A 15067-nucleotide genomic window follows, 5' to 3' on the forward strand; every position below is an offset into this window, starting at 1 on the left:
TTTTTTTTTTGGATTTTGCAGTTGCGCGTGCTTTTCTTCACCACTCAACTTAGCTGCTCATGCAACTTCTAGTTTTTACAAATTTGGAATTGGGCCCGACGGCAGCAAGTTTATCCATCCACATTTTCTTTAAGGATTTTGCAAATGTGTGCTCTAAGGGCATACAATAATTAATCATTTTTTAAAAAAAAATTATCGGGAATTGAAAAAATATTGACAATTTTTTTAATTCCCAATAAAATGTTTCCAAAAATAGATAGCTTAATATGGTGCACACATTAATTAGACCCTTTCTTTAAATTGGGCCTTATCAAATTTGAACTTGGGCCTGCTAAAATTTGACCATTCAAACCATCAAAATTAAATTGGTCATACCAAAATTAGGATATCCAAATCTAGGCATTTGTGAGATTAGTATTAATATTCACGCCCATAATCTTATAATTCAACTAGTTGGTAATACTTTTTGGTATTTCTATCGAAGACATCTAGAGTTTAAACATCATTCTCTAACTATATATATATATATAGTATTCATTGTGTAAAAAAAAAAAAATTGTTAAATTTAAACCCTCTCCCAAAAAGGAGAGAGAGTTAATTGTAGCTATCCACCATAAATTATAAGGATATTTACAATGTGATATATTTCAAAATTTTAAATTTACACTCTAACTCAAGAATAGTTTATGATAACATTATATCCACCCACCATTTTTATTAGAGTTCAAATTAGTGATACCCATTGTAAATAATCTCCTTGTTTAGTGTATACATTGCAGCACCATCATAATCTAGTAAATAATCTCCTTGACATTGCAGCACCATCACTGTCACGACCCAAACCTGTACTTCAGAATTTAGAGCATGACTGGCATGTTAATATCAAGTTTACCTCAATACTAACACGAACCAACCTAAATAGAAGGTGCTTATCAAGAACTGTTTCCTGTACACCTGCTTATTTTCTTGCATAAAAGCCATAATATACAAAAATGTGAAAACCTTGAAAATTCATTTCATTTGAACTTTGCAAGATTGCCACTTGGCTGAAACTTCAGGTATTCGTGCAAATATTACATAGCTAAACGTTTAGCAAAAACTCTTATTTACAAACCTAACCCCAAAGACATACAACTGGGGTTCAAACCAAACTAAAGTTCAAAATTACATCTGTGCTCAAAGGATCAAGTACATCTTGATTCCTTTTATACAACAAAAGAGCTAAACTACTATACAACAAAAAACTATACAATCTAAATAAAAGAGAATCACAGAATCTTGCCACCTCTAATACTCTCGCTGCTTCTAGGAAGAACCTGTGCACTGAAATATAATAGGGTGAGCTGCGAAGCCCAGTAAGGTTTTTAAGCTCCATGGGCCTTTGATAAGAATGCATGTAAATCAAATACTTTATGGATATGCCAGCTTTGATAAAATAGCCTTCATACTATTCATATTGTTCTTAAATTAACTTATGAACTTTCAAATGAAAATACTTCATTTTCCTTTCATATAATAATAAAAGAACATGATAAGGAACTTAAACATAATTCAACATACTTTTCTTATCGTCATACTTTTCTTATAACTTTCAAATAGCTTAATAGCTCTTTTATAATACATATTAGTTAGTCCAATTGTAAGTCTGTCACAACTTTGGGAGGCTTCCAGTACTTCGTGCCAAGCATCCAACATTCCCCACAATGCTAGGTAATTCCGGAATCATATCATAATACATACTTTCAACCATGGGGGTAGGTTGACATCCTCCACAAGTTGGCGATTACCAACAAGGGCGGGTACAGCAGAGCCAGTCCCACTTTTAATGGCCAAACAGAATCTCCATGGAAATACCAGTACTATAACCCCTATTGGCTGAGTTCAGATCATGACAATGGAATAACTAAAAACTATTTAATAACAGTAGCATATCCAATTCTTTCTTTAAACATTATGTTCGTGATATGAGTAATAGCATCAATATGCTACAATTATCATATATATAAGATTCAATAAGTCACGAACATAAATCTTTACTTGAATCATGCTTATATGTAATATCTCTAATTAAAAGGTTTTAATGCGTTATAGTTTTCCAAATAGTCCTTATGCTTATCAAACGCACATGTTATAAATCCCTTACCTGAAAACAGAAGACGCGAGAGATTTGTACCAGAGGAGCTCAAGTGTCCATGTTCTAGTTCTCGTCACCTAAATGAAAGACCAAAACTTATTACTAACAACTCTTTCTAAAAATAAACTTCTACCTCGAACACAACCTAACTCTCAACTTAGTAAAAAAAAACTTAATTCCCATCACATAGAGTTTCCCCTACAACAAGGTACAATCACCAAACTCATAACATACCAAAACACAGAGAAAACAAGCCATAAAAATTCATATATGATCTAAACATACCAAAAGATAAGCACATTAAATTATAGCTCAAAACCTTTACCCTAACTTCAACATTAAATCTACAAAGTCATAGTTATCCTACACTGTTTACTGATCATTCCAGTAGCAAATTCCCTATTTGTAAAATACGAATGGGCTGTCAAACACATCCAATTGTCATGAAATTTTACAGAACTACTCCCCTGTATGTATAATATATACCGTATAAATTTCAAAGTCAAAGAATAAAACCATAATTTATTAAAAATCGTACAAGGCAACGTGCTCAAATCTGTCCTGATAGAAATTTATACAACTTAGAAATTAAACCATTATTTTTGTATTAGTCCAAATGCAGTGAGACCAGTTCCATAACAACAATATGTGTCTTAGAATACATAAAAACTACTCCTAGCATCCTAATTCACAGCAAATGATTTAATACAGAATTTTCTTGTAGTGAACATCAAATCTGTCACAGTGACAGCTTCAGTGCAAGTTGATACAAAATTCATCAACTAAATGCAAATAGTCTTCAATTCATTTGGGTATTTTTATACCAATACAATAAACATTAAAATGACTTATTAAGCATCCAATAGACCATAACACCATCAAACTTTCAACTTACAAAAACAGAATCACAAGTTTAGCCCCTAAAATCATATTTGAGAACAAAGAAGGGAAAACAATTAAACTATCAAAATACTCTAAAATCAAATAAGTTTTTAATTACTTACCCACCAATTTGAAGCTGAAAATTTAGTTTTAGGCTCTTAAATCCTTCTTTAGAGTGAGATTTTGTTTCGGTGAGAGAGGGAGAGAGAGAGCTCTTGTCGTGTGAAAGCAAAGAGAAAAAGAAAAGAATGAGCAAAAGAAATGAAGCAAGAAGCTTCTGGTACAGCAAAAGAAAAGATGAGGAATTGACTTTGAGGGGGTGTACGTGTATAGCAAAGGAGAAAAAGATCAAGACCAACTTTTTTCCACTTTTTGGCATTTGCACTTTTCACCCCATATAAACTTATATTTCAAGAAATGCCCAATGACAATATAACTTTGCATATATATATATATATATATATATATATATATATATATATATATATATACACACACATATCCTTATCTTTATAAAATTTCTTTTCTACAACATTAAAAGAGCATATGTCTTTTATAATATCACAATAGCAAAGTTTTAATGCACTTAAAATAATTAAGGTAATAACAAACATATAAACTCATAAATTTAATTATGCAATTAGGTTGGGGGGTGTTACAATCACCTAGTAAAAAAAATTAGGCAAAAACAAATAATAAGATGAATTGTAAGAATATGTAATATATAACATATTAATTAACCTGAATATATAGAGAAAAAAATAAATGTAACGAAAAGAAAAGGGAAAACCGAGAGTTTTAGAAGCATTTGCAATGGATTGAATAATTCTATACTTAACATTAATCAATTACTAAAGATAGAGTATATATACTTTCATACAATGATAACCAATCTTGGTGCCTAAACTAACCATATTACAAACTATAAGAACCACTAAACAAATTGGCTTGATCAGTCCGTGTGTATTCACTGAATAGCCGTTGGTGGGTTTGTCAAATGTAGTGTCTGGACGTAACCTGTCTCTGACTGTGAGTCCCTTAGATGTGTGTGTATTTACCAAAATGCAATCATAACTCAAAAACACCCAAAAGTTTTTAGTTTTGCTAACTCATGACTCAAAAATCAGAAAATTGAGTAATGGAAACAAAACTTGAAAACACACCCAAACAGACTTTCTCTTCGTGGCTCCCACCATTTTTGAGTGATGAGTGATAAAAACAGAGTGATGGGTGATGGAAACATCAAAATCCAAACAGCCCCTTATATGTCTTATAAAAAAAGTGTGTTTTATGTGTATAATGGTATAACTAATTCTATTATTAGAAACTAAATGATATATATTCAACTTTTGAATCTAGTGTTACATGTCGTTTTGTATTTGTTTTCAATTTTAGTGGATTGATTTGAGTTTGTAGGTGTAATTGGCTTTACATGTAATATCATAACAATTTTTATGGTAATATAAACTGGAACAAATCTAAGACTAAGAATCGGGTTTGAGACTAGATCACTTTATTCTATTAAAAAATGATGATAAATTCTCTTGACTTAATAAAGGCAGACCATTCTATAGATTTACAGGAATACATGGACCAAAATAAAAAAGACAAAAAACATACTCCATAAAAATATAGATACAAATATTAAATAATACAAGATAAAAAATAAAAAAAAGCAATTGCCTTCATAGTTGTCTAGAATAGTAAAGAGATGGCAGGTGTAGAATTGAAGAGATGAAAAAAAGGAGGCTTCAGAAAGGTTAAGGGAAAAGACAAATCAGCAAGAGTTTTATTTTGCTAGTGCTTTATAGTACTAAAACTGCTCTTTGCTTTTAAGATCTGTAGCTCGGCCTCTGAATCCAAATATGGTGGTGGAGGGGAGGAAGAAGCAATCCTTATCCAGTTCAACTTTTGCAGCATTGCTCTAAGAACAATATTCACACAACTGTTTCTCTAGAACAATTCTCTGACCAATATTCGCTTTTGATTAAACAAAATAACCTATATATGTATGCATATACTTTTGCTAACTTTAGCTATAAAACAGTGAGAATATCAGAATAATACTAAACAGCTTTTAGTGTGACTGCTCTCCTCGACATTGGGTTATTATGAACTTTGTACTAAGGTTTTTTTTTCCCTACTTAAATCATCTTGAAATATAATGAATAACTGCTACTGAAAATTGGACAGATTGTTGAAGTGACTTGAAGCCTTGAAGGAATAGTTTACAATTGACATAACTCATGAGACCAATTAATTTAATGTCTCCAAAGCCTCAAGGGCTATTCATCTCTTCAATCTCTTCTCACCCAAGATCCAACATGTCTAAATTCAATCTCAGCCTTCATTCAATTCCAATTAAACAAATTTGGGATTAAAATTGTTTTATAGCTATTACAGCACAATGTGTGTGTGTGTATATATTTGGCCTTTTCTTTTGAGAATTGAACAGATTGTGATTTTGAAATCAATTCTTAAATGCTATAAACTTTATTTGCTTTCAGCCCATTCACATGCATCATGCCATTGTGAGTTGCGACGTAGATGCCTAGCCCTAGGAGTTGGACCACGGATTAAGATCTGGTGCAATTCACCTACTTTTCCTCACAAAATTTTTTCACATTTTACTTTTTTAACTTTAACTTTTTACTTTTGTTAAATTTTTTTCTTAATCTTTTTAAATTAATAGTTAAGATTGAAAATTGCTTTTTGCAACTATCAATCTTAACCATTCATAATAATTACATCAGATGCAATTGATCTCAATCCTGGATCACATTTGATTATCAAAATTTGGAAACATAGGATATATGTACTTCAAGTCTGCAACTTATATAAAGTACCACAAATTCAAGCTGTTCTTAATCGTGATTTGTCGATTTTTTTTTTCTTGTTTTCTGTGAGTGGTGTATTATATCATATGCGTGACAGTTTGTGTGATAATATTTTCCCTTTTAAGTGCGTACGCGTACGTCAGGGAAAACAAATACTACTTAATTTGTTAGGTGTATTGTCTCTGGCTCTCTCCTAGATTGTTCTTTGAATAATCACGTTAAGACAAAAAAGGAAACATAATGAGTGAAAAATAGTGCTTGGATTGTCCGAGCTTTTGATCTCAGACATTGCTCGTCGCGTATTTGCTCTTTGTGCTTCACATAATTTGGGAAGAAATACACCTAAATCGACAACAACAAAAAAGAAAAAGTTGAATGAGGACCTAAATATAGCAATATAAAATATCTCGTAACTTTTTTTTTCTAAAACCATTGAATTGACTTTCATTTTTGTACCATAAATCTAATTGGGGTCATAACTCATAAGTAAACCAAAAATGCAAAACTGACCCTCTAATTTTCACCGTTTTTCATTTCAGTCCTCTAACGTTCATTTTTGTCAATTCAGTCCTCTAACTTTCAATTTTTTGTTAATTCAAGGCTCCGTTACTGTTCTGTCAATGCTGCCGTTACTGCTGCCAAAACGACGCCGTTTTGGCATGTGGTTTTTTTTTTTTTTTTTAATTTGAAATTAAAAGAAAATTCTGGAAAAAAAAAATGAAGGGGAATGACGAGGTCACTGAATCACAACGAGAAAAAAAAAAAAAGGATTCAAGGTTGTTCCCCCTCACTGAATAAAAAAAAAAAAAAAAGGATTCAAGAATCAAATCCCTAACTTTGAGAGAGAGAGAAAGAGTGAGCCGGTTTGAGAGAGAGAGAGAGATTGAGTTCCCCTTCCCCTGAAAATCAAATGATCTAACCCATGTACCCAAATCCCTAACCCAGCAACAACAAATGGCTTCGACAAGGTCTCCGAACCGTTCTTCCTCCGACATCGTCGACACGATGCCGTTTCTGAACAACAACACCACCTCGAGCAACTCCAGCGATGATTCTAACCCTAACATTAGCCCAAACAACCCCAACACCAGCCGCCGATTCGTGCAACGCCAGAGCCTTCGGCAGGCCGCGCAGTTCCTCCGCCAAGCCAGCAGCCGCCGCATGATGCGCGAGCCATCGATGATGACGTCGACCTTGAATCCCTTTTTTTTCGTTTTGATTCAGTTTCATGTTTTCTTTTCTTTCTTTTTTTCCAGAATTTTCTTTTAATTCCAAATAATTAAAAAAAAAAAAAAAAACACATGCCAAAATGGCGTCGTTTTGGCAGCAGTAACGACAGCATTGACAGAACAGTAACGGAGTCTTGAATTGACAAAAAATTAAAATTTAAAGAACTGAATTGATAAAAATGAAAGTTAGAGGACTGAAATGAAAAATTGTGAAAGTTAGAGGGTCAATTTTGCATTTTTGCTATTAATATTATAGTAATCACAATTTTTCTTCTTAATAATTTATTAAAAAAGTTGTGAAATCTGTTAACCCGAGCATTCCTCAAACACAGAGGTAGCAATATGGCTTGCATGCACGAAGCTTGTAGAGTAAATAATTGGAATAAAAATTCTTTATTACATTCTAAGCGTTCCACTTTATATATTACCAACTGTAATATGTCATTTTTTTTTCTTTTTCTTTTAAACTTTAGTTATTTTATAAGGAAAAAAATGGCACGGGCTATACTTACAATATATATTGGTTGACTATAAAATGAATATACTCATGGTGAGAAGTATTTTTATTTAAATGGTTGGTCTTTTGATAATTTAAACGATATGTTTATACCTTCACCAGCAGCAAGATTGAAGTATAAGTAAATAATGTTGGGGCAGCTTCCATAGCACTGAGGTGAGTAAATTAACTTTTCTGTGAAACGAGGCTCAAGGAGAGAGTCAGATGAGATTCCAAGTGTTTTACGGTCAAGCCCACATCCTTTGATGCACTGGTCAGTCTCAATCAAGTCTTGTAGTTTGTCTGCCTCAATTTCTGATGTAAGGCATGTGTATGCTTGCTCTCCTCTCCTTTTTACGTGCTTCTCAAGCACACAGCGTTTGCCGGAGGAGGACACTGCGAATGCGCATGTGTTCTCTTCTAGATTCTCACATGTTATAGCACCTGCAACCACCAACAAAAATAACTAGATGAATTGCTATGGTTTGTAAAATATATTTACAGACGTGAATTATCCGCGTTTGGTTTTTATTTACAGACGTGAATTATCCGTGGAGCATAGCAGATAAGATTTGTGAAAAGAAAGTTCTTGGAAACTATGGTTTTTCATTAGCTTCATTGTTAAGAGTTAGACTTTTAATTTTAGTGTTTATTGGATCACAAAGACTCTGTTGGTTTCAGTAGCTTACCACAGCATTTCCAACTTTATTTTATCTTTGACAATTATTTTGCAGGGATGTTGTTTGTTGTTACTAATAATAAATAAATAAAATTCTCTTTTGGCTTAAGATTAATATAGGTATAAGATTATAAGATCTCCACTATTTATATATCAAAAAATATAATCTTCACTATAAAACATAAGTTCAAACAAAAATTATATATATATTTTGATAATCCCAAAGCAGTATATTGATTTTATTTAAATAAAATCACATCCAAAAGTTCGATCTAGAAGAAGAAAAAAAAGACAAAAAATGGTAAGTATAGTCCCTATCCATCCAAACTCGTCACATAACCACATATGCTTTGTTAGATTTTCTTTAATGTCACTGAATCTCTCTTTTGAGAAATGAATAGAATTTGGCAGTCATTAGAAACAAAGAAGGAAGGTTGGCCAACTACTACAGTGAAGACATGTATAGCCAGTTGGTTGCTCTTTTACATAGAGGGAGTGGGGGTGGTAATTCTTAAGAGTAAATCTATGTATATTTTTAAATTTGTTGAAGAGGTAAATTGTAGGATTGTAAATGAACAATTTTTTTTTATGAATACTTCGTGGTTGGTTTGAAAAAAAAAAGTTTCTTTTTGCCTGTTTGTTTAGCAAAGAAGCCACACTTAAGCATAGGTTTTGATTCAATTATTAAATGCGTCAAAGTCAAACATAATAATGTATTCATGAATAATTTCATGAACACAATGGCTTGATTTAATTATATATAATACTATATTTTTATATATATACTTGTTTAAAAATATATTTATATAGACTTGAAATTTAATTGTATAAGCTTGTAAATAAGTTTATATGATATAAAATTATTATTTGTAGTTTACTAATATTATAAATTGTCATTTTACAATATAAACCGTCATAGTATGGTTATCATTTGTAGTTTACTGATAATATTAACAAATTTATTATGACTTTCTTTTACGCTTATGGAGCTCCTGCATTCTAAATAATGTTGAATTGTAACTAATGTTGAATTGCTAAAAAAAAAAGAAAAAAAAAGAGTGAAAAGCTAGTGATATGTGACAAGAACAAGATTGTATATAAGCTAGACAAGGAAGTCTATAGCCATACAGCCGTCATTTGGAAGCACTATCAAGAATTTATTAGTTATAAATTCTTTGAAACCAATAAATCTCTGGCTTTACTCAAAAGAAATCTTTCAAATCAATAAAAAAAAAATAGTGAGGAAGAATTTTGGGCTATTAAAACTAGAACGGAATAATGGATTATTTTAGGAGATATTAATACCAATTTCTTTCATGGTTTCTTTCACCCCTGGTAGAAAACTAAATAAGACCTGGCGCTTAACATAGGATAATTTGTGTGGTGTTAATGCGTGGTTGTGACCATAATATGGTAAACTCTGACATACACAAAAATCCCACTTGATAGATGGTATTGCGTCATACGATAGTTTTCGTATAGAGAATTAATAACAAAATGGAACTTGGGTAAGGGTATGAATCTTATACTATGTATATTTATTTGTAACAGATATGTGTATTTCCAAAGAGCTATACACTTTCCTATAAATACCCTTTTACATTCAATTGGACACATACAATTTTCTCTCTATAGGCTCTGCTTGTATTTTACAATCACCATCCTAATAGAACTACCATCCACATTAAGGACCGACATGTGGTACTAGGTTTACATTTACCTTTAGATTAAAGATCTGGTGCATAATCACTTTGTCAACCTCTAAACTAAGGTTTTCAGACCCAGATCGGACCAGGAGGTCGGAGCATAAAAACCGAGAACCGGATGGAAATTCGGTTTTTTAAATATAAAGAACTGGGCATATGTGGCAATTCCGTGAATCCCTAAAACCGAGATTGAACCCTTGCGGTCTAACCCCTTAGCAATTTTTTTATTTTTTTTTATAATAAAAACAACTTAAAACAATTTTATTCTACTTAATAAAATTATCCATCTCTTACAAGGAATAAAACAAAATTATAATTAAAATCATTCAAAGATATTTAAATTTACTTTAAAAATTAATCATAAATTTTAATGTTTTCGTGGTTATTATTTTATTTTATTAAATTTCTTATTTAATTATTAAATATATGCTTGAAAATCATTAAATTTCCATCACATATATAGATATATTAGTCAATTTTGCTAGTTTTATAAATTTAATATCTATATTTAAGTTTTAATTAATTATTAAATTAATTATGACGTCATCACAGTTCGACTCCGGTTTGACCTCGGTTCAACTTCAAAAACCTTGAACCTCTCCCTTTTGCGTTTTAATAAATGGTCTGGATCTGAAAACTTTGCTCTAAACCACAGAATTAGAACATTGCCTCCTACACCCTCCCCGACCACTTTCTTCCATTCAAGCAGCCCTAACCAAAGCAGAAGTCAATAAAGCAATTATATTTTTTAAGCTTTACAAAGCCATGGACTTGATGGTTTCCACCCAATCTTCTTCCAAAAATTTTAGGACAATACAACCTTGTCCTAAAGGTCTTTAGCTAGAAAAAAGTCCCTAAGGAGCTGAATTCCATCCTTTTGTACCTCATCCCGAAAGTGGGTAGACCAGAAATAGTTAACCAATTCAGACCAGCCGAGTTATGCAACACCTTGTGCAAGACCATCACCAATTTTTTTGTGAATAGACTTAGACTGTACGTACCTTAGTGATTTGAGCCACCCCTTCAGGTGAGTTTCATCCTTGGTGAAAGGCCGTGACAAATTTGACCCTTTAAGAAATAATCCATTCCATAACTACTTTTTTTTTTTTTTTGGACAGAAGTGATAGAATTCCATAACTACTTAAAAAGTAAACTTAGCAGCTAGGCCATCAAATTTGACCTAGAAATGGTTTATGATAAACTCAAATGGAGTTTCATCAGACAAACATTGATGTTTTTCGAATTTTCCTCTTCTTTTTTTTTTTTTTGAGAAACCAAATTTTCCTTTGCTGGATTGAATTCACTGTATATCTATAAGTAATGCTACAAGTACAAATTATTTTATAAGATTCTTACAAAATATTTTATGACCAACTTCTTCTTGGATTTTATTTAGACTCACAACTAACATCACTTTTTCATTTATCAATAATCACTTACAATATTAGCAGTTTGTAAAAATTTTTGTAAAAAAATTTGTATCTATAGCATTACTCTATATCTATATTTTGAAAGGTATATGTTTAACCCTAGCACTGCTCTACTGTCACACATATGTTAAACTATTAAGGATATATTTTTTGTAGTTGGCTAATCCTTTGACAAAACGCACTTTACTTGTATTTGGATAGATCTAGGATGTGTTTAATACTTTAAAGAACATGTTATTCAAGTATAGTATTAAAGCCATGAATATTGGACCAAGAAACAAGTGAAGAAAAAGTGTTCACTAAAGCTGGACAGATGGCTCAACACCTGCGGACAGCTGCTTAACAGATAGCTAACTATCGAGGTTTAATGAGGCTCGACACTTGCTATCTATCGAGGTATCTATCGAGAATATGGAAATTAGAATTTTCAGATTTGATTTTCGGCCCATGCTTATGTATTTGTGTAGAGTTTTTTTTCTCATAACCTTAGACATATATAAGGCTTATTTTAGAGGCTGTCACATAAGAGAATACAAGAAGAACATATGCAAAAGGTGACCGAAGCCTTATTCTCTCTGAAAGAAGCTACTGCGTCTTTTGCGCTTTAGGGTTTTGTAACCAAGTGCTTCTTGATCTTCATTATTGATGAAGTGAAAAACTTTGCAGCCAACATCTGTCTCAAGTTGGTGAGTGAGTCATGTATTGGGATTCGTGCAAAGGAGTGAGTCACGTATTGGGATTTGTGTAAAGGAGTTAGTCACGTTCTGGGATCCGTGCATCAAAGGGTAGCGTTCATATATTGAAGAGTTCAGAGGTTCTGAAGCGGTAGAAGGTTTCTGCTGTGAGTTCATCTACGGGGATTGTAGAGTCTAGGGACAAAAGTTTTGTATTAGATCTGAAACTTCTCTTTACTATATTGGATTGTTTTTTGGGAAGGTTTCCCTCCAGGTTTTTTACTGTGAAACTGGTTGGTTTCATTGGTTTTCCTGGGTCATCATATCTTGTCTTACTTACTTTTCAGTTGCACTTATATTTGACATGATATTGATGTTTGTTTGTTTGAACAAGTTTTATTCATAATAAATCTAATTAACAACTTGAATTTAAAACTTGTTAATTCTATCAACCGGGGTCTAAATTTTTCAACAAGTGGTATCAGAGCGGGTACACTCTGATTGGATTAATTTCTTGAGTGTGATCCTTGACCCTCGTTGTCATGGAAAGTCTTGGTGAGTTATTAAAAGTTTTGAGTTTTTTAACTCAATTTCAGGAGAATTATAATTCCTCTATGTCCTTTAATAGTCGTACTAGGACACATGCATTTTCATCTTCACAACCAAAGACTCATGCTGTGTGTGTGAGAAATGAGCCTAAGACTTAATTGTCTTTTCTGTTTATCCTCTGTTTTAATTCTTTCTATCTAAAGTAGAACTCTCTTTGCTTAATTTTTTGGAATCATGCTTTCATGCATCTACACCCTTCTATCATGCCTTCATGCATTTGCATCGTTCTTTCATGCTTTCATGTTGTTTGTTTGTTTTTGTTTGATTGTTTATTTTTTATTTTATTTTTTTTTCAAAAAAAAAATCAAAAAAATACAAAAATAATGTGTTTGTGTACATCGGTTCTTGTGAACCTTAAAATGGCCATTGAAACAGAGTTTTCTAAACTTTGTATCGGTTGTAACTTAGATAAGCATTCTTATGCACAACTAAACAAGTGAGCTTTGTGGCTCTTTGTTTGTGATTAGTAAGGTTAAGTGATCTCTTGTACTTAACACTCGTATCACTTTTTTTGAGGAGAAGAACTAGAAAATCCTAAGAGAAAGGCATAAATAACCATCTCACCACTGTTACCCGCCAATCATGATATGACATCTGTATACTTCGGCATAGCAAAAGTGCAATGTTAAAAAGCTTAATATAATTGGGTATTTCTTTTCTCTCATTTGTATACCCATGCATGGTTTGCTTAATAAAAAGAAAATATGCAAAGAAATAAAAGCAAAAAGAACAAAATTCTTTAAACTATGATTGCAAGCGTGTTTTTTAAGAGATGTGGGAGTTATAGGATGTACCTCGAAGGTGATAGTCCCCATTAAACAGTTATGATTGTATGTGAGTTAAAGTGATTTTCTCATATCTCAAATCGTCATAACTTTGAGACACTTATGCAATCTTGCAATGTTTTTCACACACAACACGCAATATTCTTTGTTACTCTTGATACATGTGTAGGTATAATATGATTTGGTCATCACAAGGTTTACTTGCGGTAATATATACTCACTAAACTGTCATGATTTATTTTTGAAATATAAAATTGGTTAGACTTGTTGTGTGTGTGTGTGTGTGTGTGTGTGTGTGTTTTGGACAAAATGCATGACATTTTTCTTGTTGAGAGATGTTTTTTAGAGATCAAAATGTATTTGGATCTTTGGTTGAGTTGCATTCTTGATTGCATTCATATTTGTGTTTTTCTCTTCTTGAAAAACTGTTTTTAAGTAATCTCGACACCTCCTCGACACCTCTCGATACCTAGCTTATCTGTCGAGATCTTCAGTTGATTTTTTATCGCAATCTCGACACCTCTCGATAGCTAAGTAGATTGATTGAGAAAGTTCTTATCCCCTCGATAGCTTCTTGATAGCTGTTCGATCCATCAAGGTATGCTCGATAGCTTCTCGACTCCTCTCGATCCATCGAGATTCTCTTGTATGCATTGTTTTCCACATGTTTTGCATCTTTGTTTTATATTGTCATCCATAGCATATTGTTTCATTACATTCATGTATTTTTATGGATTCTTTGTACCCCCTTGATCATCTTGATCATCTTTATGTTTCTCGGGTAAAGCTTTATAGTTTCTTGTACCATTTGTCAATCATGACAAAAAGGGGGAGAATATGTGGAGAATATGTGGTTTCTTCTTAAGATTTCACATGTTAGGGGGAGAAATACATGCCCTTGTAAGGGGGAGTGTTTACCTCCTTATTGTTGTAGGAGCTACTTTTAGCTTCTTGTTCTTGTATACCAGTCTTGTGACCATGTTTACATACATTGTGCTTATCTTTTATATATATATGATGATATATGTTTTTTTCACCTACCTCTACATGTGTTGTTTCTTTACTCTCTTTATACACATGTTTCTTATTCATTGTATGCAATCTTTTAATTTATGTTCCACTTAAAAATGTCTTGATGAGTTTTGTTTAAGTGTTTCAGAAATACAAGTTGTCAAAGTCTTCCATGCCATGAACTCTCTTCTTGCAAAGTTTTTCAAGAGTTTGTGTAAGGGTAGATTTTATTGTATTCAACAAGTGAGTATGAGTTGAGTAATTTATGACTTCTCTCATATGTTCATTTGTTTGTTGTGGTTTTGTCACGGATTTCCAAAGGGGGAGATTGTTAAGGACATATTTTTTGTAGTTGGTTAATTCTTTGACAAAACGCACTTTACTTGTATTTGGGTAGATCTAAAATGTGTTTATACTTCAAAGAACATGTTGTTCAAGTCTAGTGTTAAAGCCATGAAGATTGGACCAAGAAACAAGTGAAGAAAATGTGTTCACTAAAGCTAAACAGATAGCTTGACACCTGCGCACAACTGCTAGACAATTGCTCGACAGATAGCTATCTATCGAGGTTTAATGAGACTTGACACCTGCTATC

At 32.4% G+C, this 15067-nt stretch overlaps 1 long non-coding RNA gene across 1 annotated transcript; it reads right to left on the reverse strand.

The window, feature by feature from the left end:
• Nucleotides 1-993: 993 nt before the first annotated feature.
• On the reverse strand, nucleotides 994-3329 carry LOC142629494 (uncharacterized). The gene is made up of 3 exons (XR_012843067.1): nucleotides 3139-3329; nucleotides 2144-2211; nucleotides 994-1323 (listed from the first exon to the last, which is right to left on the reverse strand). It is a non-coding gene; the product is annotated as an uncharacterized LOC142629494 (long non-coding RNA).
• Nucleotides 3330-15067: the final 11738 nt, after the last annotated feature.

The sequence above is a fragment of the Castanea sativa genome, chromosome 3, assembly GCF_040712315.1.
Source record: "Castanea sativa cultivar Marrone di Chiusa Pesio chromosome 3, ASM4071231v1".
NCBI classification, from domain to species: Eukaryota; Viridiplantae; Streptophyta; class Magnoliopsida; order Fagales; family Fagaceae; genus Castanea; species Castanea sativa.